Source organism: Phalangium opilio, unplaced genomic scaffold (genome assembly GCF_054372755.1).
Source record: "Phalangium opilio isolate 3A_F unplaced genomic scaffold, DU_Popi_V2 ptg000011l_1, whole genome shotgun sequence".
In the NCBI taxonomy this organism is placed as follows: domain Eukaryota; kingdom Metazoa; phylum Arthropoda; class Arachnida; order Opiliones; family Phalangiidae; genus Phalangium; species Phalangium opilio.
In genome coordinates, this window is record NW_028324147.1 from 8,332,101 (window position 1) to 8,349,722 (window position 17,622).

At 33.1% G+C, this 17,622-nt stretch overlaps 1 protein-coding gene across 12 annotated transcripts in view; it reads right to left on the minus strand.

Moving 5' to 3' along the window:
* The window catches only part of LOC149710210 (zinc finger protein rotund-like), a 411,108-nt gene that overhangs the window by 166,669 nt on the left and 226,817 nt on the right, over positions 1-17,622 (minus strand). Inside the window, exon 1 of one of the 12 annotated variants that reach the window (XM_089860303.1) lies at positions 5,463-6,354. The exons of the other annotated variants lie outside the window; for them this stretch is intronic. The gene's annotated coding sequence lies outside the window, so the exon portion shown is untranslated. Of the gene's footprint in view, positions 1-5,462; positions 6,355-17,622 lie in introns of those variants that run through there. 12 annotated transcript variants of the gene reach the window in all.

The window sequence follows — 17,622 nt, forward strand, 5'->3', positions numbered from 1 at the left end:
TTCATTGACTGAAATGTATTTCAACTGCAATTTTTACTGTTGATAACTTTCAGGTCATATTTCAACCTGAGATTGTATTATTTACGTCGTACGGGTATAGCCCTGACTCTAGTATTAATTGACGTTGAAATTATTAATATAGGTCAGAAAACAGTGTTTATTTTACGAATGGATAGCTGAAATAGACCAATCCTTGTTTTTCTGAAATTCGCAGTACTGTCGACGGAAAAAATCGGTATAACAAACTTCAGACCATTGAAACTAAGGGTAAAATTTGCAATAAGTGCAAGTAGACTGACTTCAACAGTAATTATTAATTATCAATAATTAGGTAATGAGAAATTACAGAAAATTCAAAAATTAACATCAATAATTAAATAATTAGGTTAAGAATTATTATTATATTGTATTATCAGTATAATTAATTATTATAAAGAACACTTGACAATTAATAAGTCCTGCTAAAATCAAATTGCCTTGCATTATTTCCAATTGCGCATCTGATTCATAGGTCTGCAATTTACCATACCTAATTTGTCTTCGTCAGGATCGCGATTTCTTTTTTTGAACAAATAAGACACCGTGTCATAAGCGCTTAAAATATGAAGTTTAATTTGAAATTTTTGCAGGGTATGAAAAAACCCAACCCATCGGGTTTTATTTGGTTTTTTTTAAGTTTAGCAGTTGCCCGAATTAGAGTAATTGTCATTCAAAAATCACTGCTCAAAAAAATAAATAAATCTTAAAAAGTTTCATAAAAAAATAATATTTTTAAAGTTGAAACAATAATTATAACAAATTATTTTTAAAAATATATTATTTTAGTATTTAAATTCATCAAAATTATGGAGGTTTTATTGTCCGTTTTATGAAGGTTAAAAACCCCAATAAATCCGATGGGTTTTTAAGACGGGTGGTTTTTTTTGGATTTGAACCCTGATTTTTAGGCTTTATCTACTTCTAGTTAATAAAGTTCTGGTAAATATCTAAATATCCACAATGAAAAATAATAGGTATACATTCTGTCTGTTTTAGTGTGATAGGTAAACTGTTTTTTCCTCGCCTGATTTGGCAACGCTAGGAATGATAAAAAAATACAGCCGTAAATGTATATACAGGTAACAATTTTACAGGTATACAGTTACAGAGGGGGGATGCGCGAATAACAGTGTGTCTACCTTAAAAAAACAACATCTGGAAAAATAAATACACTACCTAGCATCGCGACTGCTGGCTAAAAACACCAGACTGCAACTAGACAAATTATATAAAAAAAAATTCCCCAAATTTATAATAAAATATCAAATAAAGCAAACAAAAATATTTAATTCAACTCTAAATCTGTGCCCGTAATGTCGCCTACTAATTTGTAAGACCTATTATTATTATTCTTTTGCCCTTGATTTTAAAAATTTTTTATGGTTAGTATATAACAACTAATTTTGGTTAAAAATCCATTATTATATAAATAACTGTGTTATGACTGAAAAGACAGATATTGGAATTTTTCAGATCAGAGACACGATTATAAAACATCAATTATTTACAGCTCACTTAGAATAACAATTAATCTTGGTTAAAAATAATTAAAAATTAATAAAAATAAATATAAAAATTAAAAATAAACTTCCGAGACCTTTGAAATTTAAATATTTGGTAATTGAAAAATTACAATAAAATAAATAAATAAAGATCCTGTCCACTTAATCTGTCTTTCTGTTATATAACACTCAAAACGAGCGCTTTTAGCTTTACAGAATAAAATATGACTTAAATAACCTAAGTTATATTTTAATTTTAATTATATTTCTAGGTAGGGTTCGAACTCGGGGCTTACCAAATAGTAGCGAATCGTTCGTTCACCAACTAACGATTTAAATAAAATACACAATTTTCAAAAAGCGTAAATCAAGGATGATTAAGTATAATGTGGGAATTAATCTCCTGGAGAATTGAAGGTTTCAATAAAGAAACTTTATATTTAAAATAATAAATAACATAAAAACAATATTTAAATATACGCGTAAGGTTTTTTAAAGCGTTTTAAATATGCACGCCCCATTTAGATATTTAAAATTTTTTTTATAAATATATTTCTAATTCTCTTTTCTCTCTTTCTGGTGTCTGAAACGGGAGAAAATATTGATTTATAAAGTCGAGAAAGGAAAGGGGAGAGACGTAAATGGGAACTAAGCCCCTTTCTTTTAACCCGTTAGCTCCGAAATTCAATCATCCCTTAGAACGGGACACCACCACCAAATGGACCAGTCTGATAAGGAACGGATAAAAATAAAAAATATATATATATATCCCTTATTCCACCTCGCCGCTTCTTTAAAGGAAAACTACAAACCCACCACCAATAAAAAAAAATCTAATTTAAAGGTCATAGTACTTGATTTAAATTTTACCTAATGGTTATATTTTGGTAAGCAGGTGCATCTCATTTCGTAGTAGTAAATTAATTCAACTATGTTACTTCGCAAACTGTATTATATAAAGTTTAACACAAGAACCCATTTAAGATCTAAGAACGTTCAAATACAAGGTGATTCTCATAAGTCTGCAATAAATAGACCTTTTCGACGTAAAAAAGGGGATAGGCAACCCTCAGTTTCGGTTGCTTTAAGGGCCAATAAATTTTTGTGAGTATGTATCTCTGTAATTAAATGTTGTAGTGCCCTTCACCCCAAGATCACACCCTAGAATTTATGTAAGATTTATGAGAGACATCCTGTATACAACTGAACTCTATTAACGTGATCTAAGCTATTATTTTATTTCTTTATATATTTTTTGCAACTATTCCCGATTAGGAGCTTGAGGAAGCTTAAGATGGCTGTTTTAACGTTCTCAGGTGCTATATGGGTTCTAGTATAAGTTTGTCACTGGTTACTGAGAGCTTGTCATGAAGTGACGTAGGTGAAACGTCTTAGATTCTCGTAAAGCGACGACTGGTGAGGCGGTGTCAAAGGCTTTGTACAGACTAAATACTAGGAAGATAGACTACAAAAGCAACCGAGTGTAGTCAATTCTCGCTTGTCGTTCTAGAACTAGCTCGAGCTGGAAATCTCTAGCATTACGAAGCATTGGTAGTGTCATACTTATGGAATATATCTTACAAACTTATGGTTCAAGTTTAAAATTTCAACTATTGTGTTTAAAAACAGTTTTTACTATGGTTAGTTAGGCTTTGACGCCTTCATACAGGATAAAACAAGGTAAAAGCTTGTTATAACAAGGCTACTCCCACACCCTTTCTTGCGTCACAGCATTTTTGGCGCGAAAAATAGTCAAAACAATCTAGAATTTATACACAACCGGCTGCAAATAAAATGGAAACCTCAATGGAATCGAAATATATTCTATTTACTTATCTTATTTAAAAATTTACTTTTTAATATTACCGTTATTTTAAACTTTAATAAAATTCTTGGTAATTTATAGTACTCTTATGTTTTACATCTAGTTTCCGAGCGCCAAAAATGTTAAACTAATTGACAAAAATTATAACTAATTTATCAGTAATACGCTGGGTAAATTGCTAAACATTACAGCGGTGTTTGGTGCAATTACCATGAACTCAAGCCTGGCAAAAGTAATACGTTTCAAAACGATAATTTATGTCGAAAAAGAGAGACCTGCATATCTTAATTTGCGTAATAATTCAGTTTTACATTTCTAGCTGATAAAAGTTACTATCAGCAATCAAACTGTAGGGTTCATACAAACGTTTTGGTAAACCAATTTCCAGGTTTTTATTTTAAATTAAATTTTAATATCCACGAATGTTACTAAAAATTTTAATAACCAAAAATTTCATCCATTCACAAAATTTTACTAAAAATGTTAATATCCATTCACGAATTTTACTAAAAATGTTAATATCCATTCACGAATTTTACTAAAAATGTTAATATCCATTCACGAATTTTACTAAAAATGTTAATATCCATTCACGAATTTTACTAAAAATGTTAATATCCATTCACGAATTTTACTAAAAATGTTAATATCCATTCACGAATTTTACTAAAAATGTTAATATCCATTCACGAATTTTACTAAAAATGTTAATATCCATTCACGAATTTTACTAAAAATGTTAATATCCATTCACGAATTTTACTAAAAATGTTAATATCCATTCACCAATTTTACTAAAATTGTTAATATCCATTCACGAAATTTACAAACAAAAAAAAAATTAAGGAACAATTTGTTTCCCAGGTGAAACATTTACACGATCTCCAAAAACGTTTGTATGAACTCGGAAAATAACTATCAATTTGACAATCACCGAATACTTTATAACCCCAGTCATGAAATAACTACTTCAATTTTTTTTAAAACAAAACCGAGTTCGGTTTGGTTCACCTTTTCCTTTAGAGAAACGGAAGAGAAAATAGCGGGCGCGCGAGAGGGGGAGTTTGGCGCGAGCTTGAAAGGAAGGTGGTGGGTGGGTGGTGGGATGGGGTGGGGTTGGCTTTAAAGGGTTAGGGACGAGTCTACGCCGTAATTCAGGAGGGAGGGAAAGAAGCCCGAAGAAAGCCGGCGAGCGGGAGAGAATAGAGGGAACTGTTCTAATTAGAAAAATGACTTCGTTCGCCACCACACGCCGAAAAGGGGTAGCAGTTAAGACCCGGGAACATCATAGAAGGGGCCTCCCGTACGACAGGGGTGTGCGCGCTGCCCGCTGCTCTACTACGAGATGGCAATGATGGGATGGGGCCATCATTGGGGCCCCAAATTACGTAATATATCGAACCAGCAACGCCATATATATGTAACGCGATGACGTATTGTAGCTGTACCAAAACTTTGAACGCGTTTATCATGTGGAAGTAATACAAGCTAGGCAAACCTAGGAAAGTGTTCAACTGATTTCCGCTAAGGTTTTTGAACTTAGCAGGTGTAAACAAAATTTACAGCGATGATTGTATAATATTGATTTCTGATTAACTTCATGATATTAAATGTTGTCAATATTATTGCAATTTGAGGGTGTCCCGATTTAATTACCATTTATTATAAATTTTAACTAAATTTAAATTAATTCTTATGAATTTTTTACTTCAGCTAAAGAACCTAAACCTAACCCTTAAAATCTTACCTATTTAAACCTAACCCAACTTAGCCTTTCCACACCAGGAACACTATAAGGGGGGGGGGGGCAGGAAGCCACATTATCTCCGAACATTTTAACCTCTGACACGATTTATTAAGCACAAAGATAGATACTTAAAATTAACCCTAATTAAATTAATTTCAAAACTAATCACGGACATGGATGGTTTTAGTTCCGTTTACCAAGGTTAAATCATTTTAAATCTTAAAATCAATCGCTTCTTTCGCAAAATATTTTTTTTTTCACTTGGTTATTTTTTATTCTACTTCCGCAAATAATAAATTTTCTTCTTTTTAAAAAAAAGCCCCTTGAAAAATGAGAGATAGTTGTTTACCTGTATCACTCGTACATCGGGTCGATTTTGTCAAAAAGATTTTCTGACAACAGCCAGACCTCCCGAAATCAGTCGATATTTTTTTTATTTTTATTCGGCTAGCGCGCCGGGACTCGGAATAAATTTTTTTTTCGGTTTCAGTAAAATTAAGAAAAAAAAATCTGAACCGAGGCTTAAAGTCGGAGGTTATTTTTTTGATAGGGCTTGGCGCTAAACACGCGGAAACGATACTGAACTTTTTAAGAGCGCGAGGTTTTTTGCGCGCGCCGGTATCCGCGCGAGCTCAAAGGGGGAAAAGCCATGATTTTGGCGCGAGCGTTCTCTCGCGGCGGACAAACTCACGCGCCAGCTCTTTTCCACACCGCTTCGTTTTCCCGCCTTTTTTAACGCGCGATGTCGCTACGACAATCGGAAAAATTGGATTTTTTCCAAGTCAATTTTTATTCTTTTTTTTTTATCTAACCAACTCGATTTAATTCTTCCAAGGCTAAACTAAACTCGGTCTTTTAAAAAGTTATATATCCAAGTGATAATCCACCACACTATTTCATTATGCATAATATTTCTCTTCAGGATTTTGAATATTTTCATTCATAAAGATGAACTAAGCCTACTCAAAACTATTTTGTATTTTTAATTATTATTTTTTTAATTTTAATAATTCAGCTTTGTTTAGTCGTAAAATATTCTTAACGTAAATTTATAATTAAAACTTTACAACTCGTGACGCCGGTCTATAGATTTTTATGACCTATTAAAGAGAGTCCCAACCAACTTTCGGGACTCGTTTAGAATTACGTAGGTCTCTAAAACTTTAAGGGTAATTTTAAATTGGGTATAAAACTAAGTTTTCAACTAAATTGAAGCCCGAGAATAAGTTGAAAGCATTGAACCCGAGAGTATAAGTTGAAAGTATTGAACCCCAAATTTGACCCTTAATTAAACTTTTTGACCCCAAAAAGATGAGTCACAAAAATGACTCATTTCTTTTTATTATTTATTTTTTTCAATATTTATTTAATTTTTTTTTTGTGAGATCAGTTAAAAAAGTTGTTTTTCAGAATGAGGTTTATGTAAAATCACGAAACTAAATATTTAAAATCGAGGCAATGCAAATAGGGTCAAGGTTCAAGTTTAAATATTTCGAGTCGTCCGTTCTTTCCAGGATTTTAGAATAATTTTTGATAAATTTAAGGGTCTGTTTCAATATTAAACAATTGTTTAAAAAGTCTGTCGTCTGCTTAGAATTCAGTCTAACATTTGAAATTTTAAAAATTAGGTTTATAAAAATTTTACTGACACTGGTTAATTTTGATTCCTTTATTGCACTACCAAAACTTTTTAATAATTAAGTAAATGTAAACTTTGAAATAACTTGACGTAACTAATTGTAATTAGTGATGCGAATTAAATTACAGTAATTTAAAAAAAAATTGTAATTTACCTAGTAAACGGTATTCAAATTTTGGGAAGATAAATAAATTACCATAAATTAAATTAGTTTTGAGAGAAAAAAATAACTAAATTACATACCTACATTGTAAATTACCATGGTAGTGTATGTCAGAAATTATTAAATTACATAGCTATATTGTAAATTACCATGGTAGTGTATGTCAGAAATTATTAAATTACATAGCTATATTGTAAATTACCATGGTAGTGTATATCAGAAATTATTAAATTACATAGCTATATTGTAAATTACCATGGTAATGTATGTCAGAAATTATTAAATTACATAGCTATATTGTAAATTACCATGGTAATGTATGTCAGAAATTATTAAATTACATAGCTATATTGTAAATTACCATGGTAATGTATGTCAGAAATTAAATTACATAGCTATATTGTAAATTACCATGGTAATGTATGTCAGAAATTATTAAATTACATAGCTATATTGTAAATTACCATGGTAATGTATGTCAGAAATTATTAAATTACATAGCTATATTGTAAATTACCATGGTAATGTATGTCAGAGATTATTAAATTACATAGCTATATTGTAAATTACCATGTAATGTATGTCAGAAATTATTAAATTACATAGCTATATTGTAAATTACCATGGTAATGTATGTCAGAGATTATTAAATTACATAGCTATATTGTAAATTACCATGGTAATGTATGTCAGAAATTATTAAATTACATAGCTATATTGTAAATTACCATGGTAATGTATATGAGAAATTATTAAATTACATAGCTATATGGTAAATTACCATGGTAATGTATATGAGAAATTATTAAATTACATAGCTATATGGTAAATTACCATGGTAATGTATGTTAGAAATAATTAAACGAAATAGCTATGTAATAAATTACCGTGGTAAAGTATGTTGCAAATTATTAAATTAAATAGATATATGGTAAAATTACCGGTAATTTACGGACGTTAAATTACTAAACGCATATTAAGTTGTAATAAACAAATCTAAATGTAAAAAATTGGACTAATGAATATTAATAAGTGTATCGAAAAGTAAAAGGTTGAGTGCCGATAAATTAATTTCTCGGCGTCCCGGAAATAAATAGGTCACCGGGAAAAATGCAGTTGGGTTGGGCGTGATTTAAATAAAACGAAATTACAATAAGAACTTTAGTTTTTCCGGCCTGAGGCGCCCGAGACCTTGAAAAAGTCAAATTCGAGTTTACGCTCAGGAAAAAAACTAACAGCTCTAGGCAACTGTACTTTTACACCCAACAATATACATACACAAATCCTGTATTTTATATACTTAAGAGGAGGAGGGGGAGCTCGTTAATGCCATAAGTGCGATACTTGAAGTAAATTAGTTTCAAATGTGCTAAAGATACGATTGTGAAGTGAAGCTAATGTCGTAATTTTATTGGATTGAGAATGGAGGGTTTACTTATATAATGTTTTAGCATTGTCAGTAACGAGAGTCTTAAACAGAATTAGTACACTGGGTCCCATTTTCAAATAAATATACGATCATTTGAAGTTGAAAAATCTTAAACTATAGGCATATTTAGAGATAAATTATTCTAGCATTCAAATTCATCAAAATTGAAGATTTTAGTGATGGGTTTTAATAAGTGGGCTTTCATGGTAACAACGAAGGTTTTTTGGTTTCGGTTTTGGGCCCCCATCCATAGGTCATATGTTTATGGGGGACATGGTATCCATCTACGTCCAATGGATAATACGGTCTGCTTCAATGTTGCTCCATGGTGGCAGATTGCTAGTAGCTAATGTAAATTGTCATACGTTTTCTGATTAAGGACTGGCGTTTCAAATGGTACGTCTTAATACGTTTTCATGGGCGCGAAATCAATGGGGGCAGACTGAATATGACCAGGGCTATAGGGTTATAATCTTGAGAAGGTGTGCTCTTTTTGCAATCGCAAGAGTGTTTTACTAAGTGAAAGTAAATTTTAGTGAATTAAATATCAATACAGATGCCGATATTTCGTAGTTTTACTGTAATTATTGTTTAAACTCGACTTGATAACCGATTATTACCAATTATCAACCGGTTTTATCGGTAAAAATCGGTAAATTAAGCTAGAACCAAAGGTGAAGAGCGTGTATGGTCTAGATGGTAACATTTTACCTGGTTTATGTGCCAATATCGGTCACCGATATCGATATCATATGGGTTTGTGGCCATTACTAGTTTTATTTCAAGTAATGGCCTTCTGCTAATCTACATAAAAGTTGTTTGAGCATTATAAGCGAGCAAGTTTTCATCTCTGCAATAGACATTAAATTTATTTGCCTCCCCCTTTTTTGCTAAGTTTCTTTCATCCTCTTCAAGCAACTATCGTTATGAAACAAAAAACTTTAAGACCAAGGTTCAAAGGGATACCAAACCGATCTAAATAGAAAGTTTTTTCTACATAATTCAAATGATTGAGGGAATGACGTATGAATAGATTTAGGATTACTTTGTTTGGCCAAACACATTTGGGTTTGAAATGCTGAGACAAGTTGGAGTTGACAACTTGTGGAACAACGATGCTCAAAAGCGTTTATTATTACTGGGGTAAAGTGGCTGTTATTCAACTATTGATCCAAGTTGGGGTCCACGGGCCCCAGAAGATTTTATTATTTTAATATCGTTCACTATACCTCTGTAGGCGTCCTCTTAGTTTGATCAACGAAGTTAAACAAACGATATTACTGTATAACTACATTATGGGACAAACATTATGGTTTTTGAACTATTGACCCAAGTTGGGGTCCACGGGCCCTAGAATATTTAACTATTTAAATATTTGTCACTAGTACCTTCTGTAGCCGTCCACTTATTTTGATCAACGACGTTAAACAATGGATATTATTTCTATATTAGAGGGACAAACACGTTGTTTTTCAACTACTGACCCAAGTTGGGGTCCACGGGCCCTAAAATATTTTACTATTTAAATATCATTCACTAGTACCTCTGTAAGCGTCCACTTATTATGATCAAAGATGTTAAACAATGGACATTACTGTATAACTACATTAGAAGGACAAACACGCGTGGTTTTTCAGCTATTGACACAAGTTGGGGTCCGCGGACCCCTAAGATTTTCTTGGGATCATTCTCTTATATTAAAATATTTTCCTAAGTTAGTTTAGTCGCACAATTTGTTCAAGTTGAACAGGGGAAATGGCGTCTATGAGCACGCTCCTATCAGTACTTCTTTTATAAAAATTATCACATAAATAGTTTCAAGTTCCCTTTAAGATTAGGTAGATGAAAAAAGGGAGAACTGAAAGACGTGGAAATTTGTATAAAAAAAAGGCGATGCTTGTTTTTCTCTTCCGCATTTCGATGTAAAGGCGTCACACGCAAAACTAAAAACAACTGAACTAGCGAGCGGCTCGAGTCCAACAAATTACCAGGAAAAAAACATAAAATTAACTAAGCACATGCAGAGAGAGTGGGCGTTTGTGAAAGAAAAATCTTCAAATCCCTAGAGCCAGGGTTTGTAATCGAGGGGAAAGGGTTAATAGAGAGTAAGCTGGGCTAGAGATGGTGAAATTAGACCTAAATCGAGTTGGCATTCGTCTCGCGTTTAATTCGAGTCATTAATTCAAGGCGAATTCGTCACGAGAAGAAAGGAGAGATTCTCACTCAATGAAGTAAACGCCTTCGAAATTTAACTTTTCATTTCTCTAGTTTTTGAAAACTTTTGTGGGGAAAAAATGATAATAATAAAAAAAAATTCCCATCAAAGCCAAGTCCTTTCAAATTACTTTTTAATATTTCTCAAGTTAAAGGCCGACTTCCAGCGAAAAGGGTTAAAGCGAACTGAAAATCAAAAATACACCCTTTGGACGGGAAAAGGGGGGTTCGGGAGATATAAAGGGGTTGCTCCAGTGTCGTGTTTGCGCACTCTCAGATCCAAAACGCCTACAGCGCAGACGCTAAAAAGCGAGATGGAAGGCAGAGTTTTATCCCCGCGTCTTTCCCTCTTAGACTCGTCGAAAGGGTGTATTGAGACTGACAATGAAGCGACCGTGCCGATTTTCGACTCCCCGCTGGGGTAAAAGTTAGAAGGGTTCTAGCTAACTGAAGGCCGAGGTAATGTGTGTTCTAGCGAGGACCTTTTTCGCTGGAAGTCGGACTTTAAGTTAGGCTGAATTGTTGGCATCGCCAGTTGATTTTAAACAGAGCAGTAAAAATATTGAGTTACAATTTAAGTTGACAATTTGGAATTTAACAAATCCGTTTTTTGGATCAAATCGCACATTGTTTCACAAAACTTGATTTAATCAACTATCACATCAAACATTATTTCGTGAAATTAATCAAAGTATGTTTCCCAACGTCTGAAGTTTATTTTTTTTAATCTGTTGTATCACTCCATCACGCATTGTTTGGGGAAACTTGATTTAATCAACTTTTCATTAAACATTTATTGGATGAAATTAATTGGGATCAGCTTTTTTCATCAAAGAATGTTTTATAAAATCAAAAGTTGACTTAGTACAACAAATTTTTATAGGTTAATATAACATGGTCAAAATGTTCAACATCTGATCTGAAATATGATCCTATTTCCACTGTAACGAAAAAACATTTATCAACCAAAACCTGCTAACTATTTTACCCCAATTGGTATCGATGTATTTGATCATAATAATTTGCGATCACTTATATTAATTTTTGTAAAGACTCCAATGACGTGCGGGGAAAATAATCTGGTTCTATAATAAACCTCTTGTAAAATATTGTACATCTGATAAGAAATTTGATATCAATTGCCAAAAATATTTTTTATCCCAATCAGTATGGAATCATTTGATCACACAATAGTTTCTGGTCATTAATTATAATTTTTAGCCTCTAATATCGTACAGGGAATAAATATTTTGATCACTTAAACAAGATTTTTGTTAATTTCAGTATCGAACTATTTGATCACTCAATAATTTCTGATCCCTAATTTTAATTTTTAGCCTTTAATATCTGATCACTTAAATAAGAATTATGTAAATTTCAGTATCGAACTATTAGATCACACAACAATTTCTGATCCCTCAAATTAACTTCCAACTAATTAATACCGCACAGAAAATAAATAATCTGATCACTTAAATAAGAATTACGCAAATTAAAGAATGCACCAGTTGGAAATAATACCCATCCAGACAACAAAAGCTACTTCAAAGCCAATAAATAAATAAATAATTAAATTTCCTACGGATTTTGAAAAGCACCCATCCCATCCTCAGGCTCAGACCTCTTTTAAAAGAGTATAAAAACTGTAGCGTGGGTGTATAGCTGCAGACCTACGGTTGGTATAATGTGTATAGAAGCAGTGAGTGAAAAATCTATATTAAGTAGAAACCCTTATATAAAAAAAAAATGTTAAAAAAAATATATATAGGAAAAGAAGAAAGTGGCTTTCTTTTTTTGAAGGCCAAGGTCGACGGTTTTTTTTTATTATAAAAAACAATCTTTTCAAGGTACTTCCGCGATCGTAATAGTTCCCCTTTTTTCCCCCACTTCTTTCCTTCAGAAACTGAATAGTGTTTTTTATAGAACCTCGCTGCTGTATATACACGAAAAGCCTCCCCTATCGCTTCATTACATTACGCTGGCTTGAGCTTGTAATGTATTCCGAGAAATAAAAAATATACTATACTTCTACGCTACGTATAAATGAATCTAAGGAAAAAAGAAACAAGTTGGGAAACCAAAATAAACCTCTCCCAGTCGATAGAGACGTTTTTCTTAAATAATTAAATAAATATAATTAATTAGCTGTTACCCGCGTGTAATAAGAATTTCCATCAAAATGATATATAGAATGGGTAGATTTTACTGATGACTAATATTTTGTAGCACCCTAGGAGTGAAGGCACTCGGCGTTGCCCGTCAGCCCGTCGGGACATATTTTATTACTTTTCATGCGGACATTATTCCGTAAAGAAGGGTTTTTAAATTTCTGGCCGCCAATTAAAAAGATGGCAACAAATCTAACCCGAAAGACTATTCAGCCTGTCTATAGGTTAAGGAAACCAGTGTACTAAATATTTGTGAAATCGGTTGAAACGCGCGGACTTTGTTGCATAGAGAAGTTTTCTACATTTCTGGACGCCATTTATTAAGATGGTGGCGAATTTTAAAAATCTTTCTTAGTACGCGCCTACTATTTATGAGTAACGTTCCTGCAAATTTTCAGCCTTTTAGGGCAAGCGGTTTGGGCTGGGCGTTGATTATCAGTCAGTCTGTCAGTCAATCAGTGAGTCAGGACTTTGATTTATATAGATATAGATATTGATTACTTTTATCGTCAGTAATTTACCTTAATATTAGTTAAGCCGTTTTAAGAAACGTGTTTCCTAAAATCATTTTAAACATAGCTATTGTTGACGTTTGAATTCAAGCGTAGGCTTCTTTAATAAGTTTTGGAAATTTAGGGTATATAAAGGCGATTGATTCACAGTAAATGATAAGAAAACCGGCAATTAGAGTAAGCCCGGCCATTGGGAGGCTAGAAGTTTCTCGTAACCTTAGCTAATCGCCGCGTACTTCTTAATCCTAACGATAGGAGTAGAAGCAACTATTGCTTTCTGCGAACACGTTTGCTCCGATTTGCCAATTTCGAACGCGGTAACAGACACACTTACACACACGTCCAATGTAATACCTCTCCGTGACGTCATCGTCACTTCGAGAGGTAAAAAACTGCGGAAGAATTGAATAGAAACGCGCTATCGTCATCTGTTACATAGATAGACAAATTTAAGATGCAAATAACCACAACCGCTACCTACTTATACATAAAAAAGGTTAAGATAAAAAAGTATTTGTTTAAAGGAAGGAAGGGGTAAAGGTTTATTTCTAAATTTTTATTTTATGATTTTTTTTTTTTGAGTGTAAGGAAATAGGCTCTCAGATGAATTGTTTAAAACAATATTTATTTTGAATAGTTTATACTAGGAAAAATTGTTTCTCAATTTTAAAGAGCGGAAATTCCTCGATTTTTGTTGATGGTTTTTATTTTTAATTTTAATTTTAAAAAAGGGTGGTTCTTTCTCAATTGTTAAGATGCTTTGCAATATAAAGGGAATTGTTTCTCAATTTTTAAGATGATGCTTTGCAATTTAAGGAAACTTGTTTCTCAATTTTTAAGATGATGCTTTGCAATTTAAGGAAACTTGTTTCTCAATTTTTAAGATGATGCTTTGCAATTTAAAGGAAATTCTTCTCATTTTTAAAATGATGCTTTGCAACTTAAAGGAAATTTCTTCTCGATGTTTAAAATGCTTTGCAATTTAAAGGAAATAATTTCTCAGCGTTTAATATGCTTTGAAATTTAAAGGAAAGTCTAATTTATTAAAATTATACTTTGTAATTTAAGGGAAATTCTTCCTAAATATTTAAAGATGATGCTTTGCAATTTAAAGAAAATTCTTTCTCAACTTTTTTATATTTTAAAGGAGATTTTTTTATCAATTTTTAAGATGGTTCATTTTTTAATGATGATTGTTTTTAATTTTTAAGATGGTTCATATTTTAAAGATGATTGTTTTTAATTTTTAAGATGGTTCATATTTTAAAGATGATTGTTTTTAATTTTTAAGATGGGCGGTTTTCCAATTTATGGTTTAATGGAAATACATTTACAGCCAATAAAAATTCATATCCATTTCAAAAGAATATTAAAACTCTGTCACTAAGTACATTATCAATTTGTTGCAGAAAAAAACAAACCCGGTTCTTTTCTATGATGATAACCTATGCAGATTAAATAATCTCTCTTTTCCTAGGATTTTACCAAGCAAATTTGCCCATATCCCTATCATACTTATGCCAGTTACACTTAGGCCATAGATAATTATTCCATACATTAAAGCTAAAATTTAAATTATTTTAAAGATGTTATTAATAAAAGCAATTAAAATAAATTTTACTATCTTCCAAAAAAAAAAACCATCGTTCATTCTACCACTACAACAAAGACGTAGTAGCTCCTGCATAATCAACCGGTAGGTAATCAACTTAAACTTAATGTAACTAATTATATCAATTAATTTTTACTGTAATTTAAATCAAGAAAAACTTAATTAAAATATAATGTAACCTTCAAAATATACGTTCCTTCAGTTTCGAACAACAATCATAATCAATTAAAAATTTAAATTATTATCAAAACATAAGACCAAAAAAAATTAAGACAAACAAGTTTAAGTCAAGATAAAAAAAAATAGTCAAAACGTAGATAAGTTATAAAAAAAATAGTCTATAACTGAGACATTAACGCCATCTATCCTGACACTCATTAAGCTCAATTGCTAAAAACGAGAGACCAAACTAAGGGAGTAAAAATATTTTTTTCGCCTTCGACAAAACAAAATGGCCCATACGGCGCAAGTACCAAATTATTGATCGACTAATTTTAGCATCTCTTAATGGCGGCCAGGCCTACTGCGTAATTCCCCCCTCCCCCTCTTATTCTCAATAGGCTTAAAACAAGGCATTTTTTTAAAAAGGAAACTTCGTAAAAAACGTCTTTTTAGGTCAAAAAAACGTCGAAAAATTTGTAGTAAACTTGATAATATGTTGAAAAAAGTAGGTTATTAGTAAGGGGCATATAGTTTTTGACAGAAATGAGTCAGGGAAAGGAGTGAAGAGTCAAAAATTAGTTAATTTTTTTCGTTTTTCGTAAATGAAAATTACTAGCTCTGCTCTGCTCTCTCGGCGTTCGATGATGCCAAAACCGGCTGTTGTCGAGACTCGCTCGAGATATATACATACAGAAATTTCAAAGATGGTGGGTGATGGGTGTGTGGTGTGCCTATGGAGATGGTGTTATAGAAGAGGGGGGGGGGTAGGGATAAAATTTAGGAGAAGGGCAGCATGCATGCAGCCTCTACAAATCCCTGGAGGCTCAAGAGCAAAAAAAAAAAGAACCCCATCCCTAAAACGAAAAGAAACCCCCCTAGAGGCAAACCCCCCTTGAATAAAAAATAAAAAAAAGAAACCCAAAGAAAAAATATATCAAAGGAGGATTGAGATGCGATGGAAGCGAAATAAAAAAAAACGTAAGAAAAAACTCCCTCTCTAGCTAGGTTCCGTTAATTAGCTAGTTAATTAGAAGTTCGCCCCCCTTTTTAGTTCCCTCCCCGGGGCGGGTCCTACTTCAGTTCAAATTCAGTGCTCCCCATCCCCCTTGGTTGCTTTGCCAACCTAACCTCCGCGGGCTTACACCAAAATTCGCGTTGTCCCTGTTACTAAGTCTGAGCGTACCCAACGCCTTTAAACCACCTACCTTAATCACCTTTCCCCTCAATATATCTTAATTACAGCTTATAAACCGTACACTCTGCTTTAAGACGCTTATAAGATATTCCATAATGCTCTTGTTGGCTATGGATTGAATATATTCGATAGTAAAACGTTAAGGGGGGGCAGTGCTATGGAGGGGTTGCATCTCTTGCCCGGGTGATTAGGCTTATTCTGGAATTGAAAGAACGAACCAGGAGTAGAATTGTGAAAGGGGGTAGGGGAGGGGGTGATTATAGGGGGTTTAACCCCCTCCCCCTTTCAAGTCTCCGAAAGAACTATAGAACCGGGATGGGGGATGAGTGGGTGGTTTGAGAACAAAGTTTTGTATGGAATGATTGTACAGTGGTGTGAAGGAGATTGGAATGGATAGAGATAGAGGGGGGAACAAAGCTAAGAGATGAATAATTGACACCCTTACGCGTATGGACGCTTTTCCTGTTTAGATTATGTACAGGGTGTGAGTTAATGTTACGTTTGACTAATTTTTTATTGCTAAGGGTGGTTATGTAACTAGGTAGACCTAGCTTTGCGATGGTGTTTTGTGTGTAAATTTAATTGATATTAATTATTTATCTTCAGCAATTTTAACTTAATATTAGTTAAGTCGTTTTTAGAGACAAACACACAGACAGATTACAGTCTCTCCGTGACGTCATCGTCACTCGGAGAGGTAACAAGCGTGGATAGAAACAGATTAAGGCAAGATTTACTATTATCAGCTTCGAGCTCGTAATGCAAAACGAAGTACATTAGTTAGCGCTATGGTATGAGTTCACAGTAGTTTTACAGGCTTCTGATGGACATGAAACTAGGTTGTCAGGGGACCATTGGTTTAGAAATGATCCTTTACCGGCGTTTGGAAGTATTGGGAAAGAAACAGCATTGGTATCGTCAAAGAATGCACCCTTAAATTTTGGTTTAATTTGATGGACAGCTGTATCGAAGCCGATTTATTGGAAATATTTTCTCTAAACTTCGGTTTTCGGGGAATTGGGGTTAGCAAGAGAGGGGATGGTAGTTTGTAACAACGTCTCTGAAACACACTGTATATAATAATTTACACTCAAAATACATTGGTACGAGCAACGTTCGAACTTTCCAAGAGCTTTTCCAAAGAGCGAAAGAGAGAGAACAAGGTAGGACTTATCGATTGAAGCCTAGAGCCATTTCATTAGTGCCATTTCCCAACCTCGATATTCGTTTAAGATCGTAACCTAAACAAGGTAGAAATGACGTTACGCAATCTAGCCACGAAGATAGTCTATCAAGTATGGAAGGAACCGTTGGGGGGGATAAGGTGTCTTTATCAATATATTCATTCGTTTAGACATGTCCAGGCAACCCTGGCAGAGTCAAAATCTGTAAAACTCCTAGTTACCGTTCATACG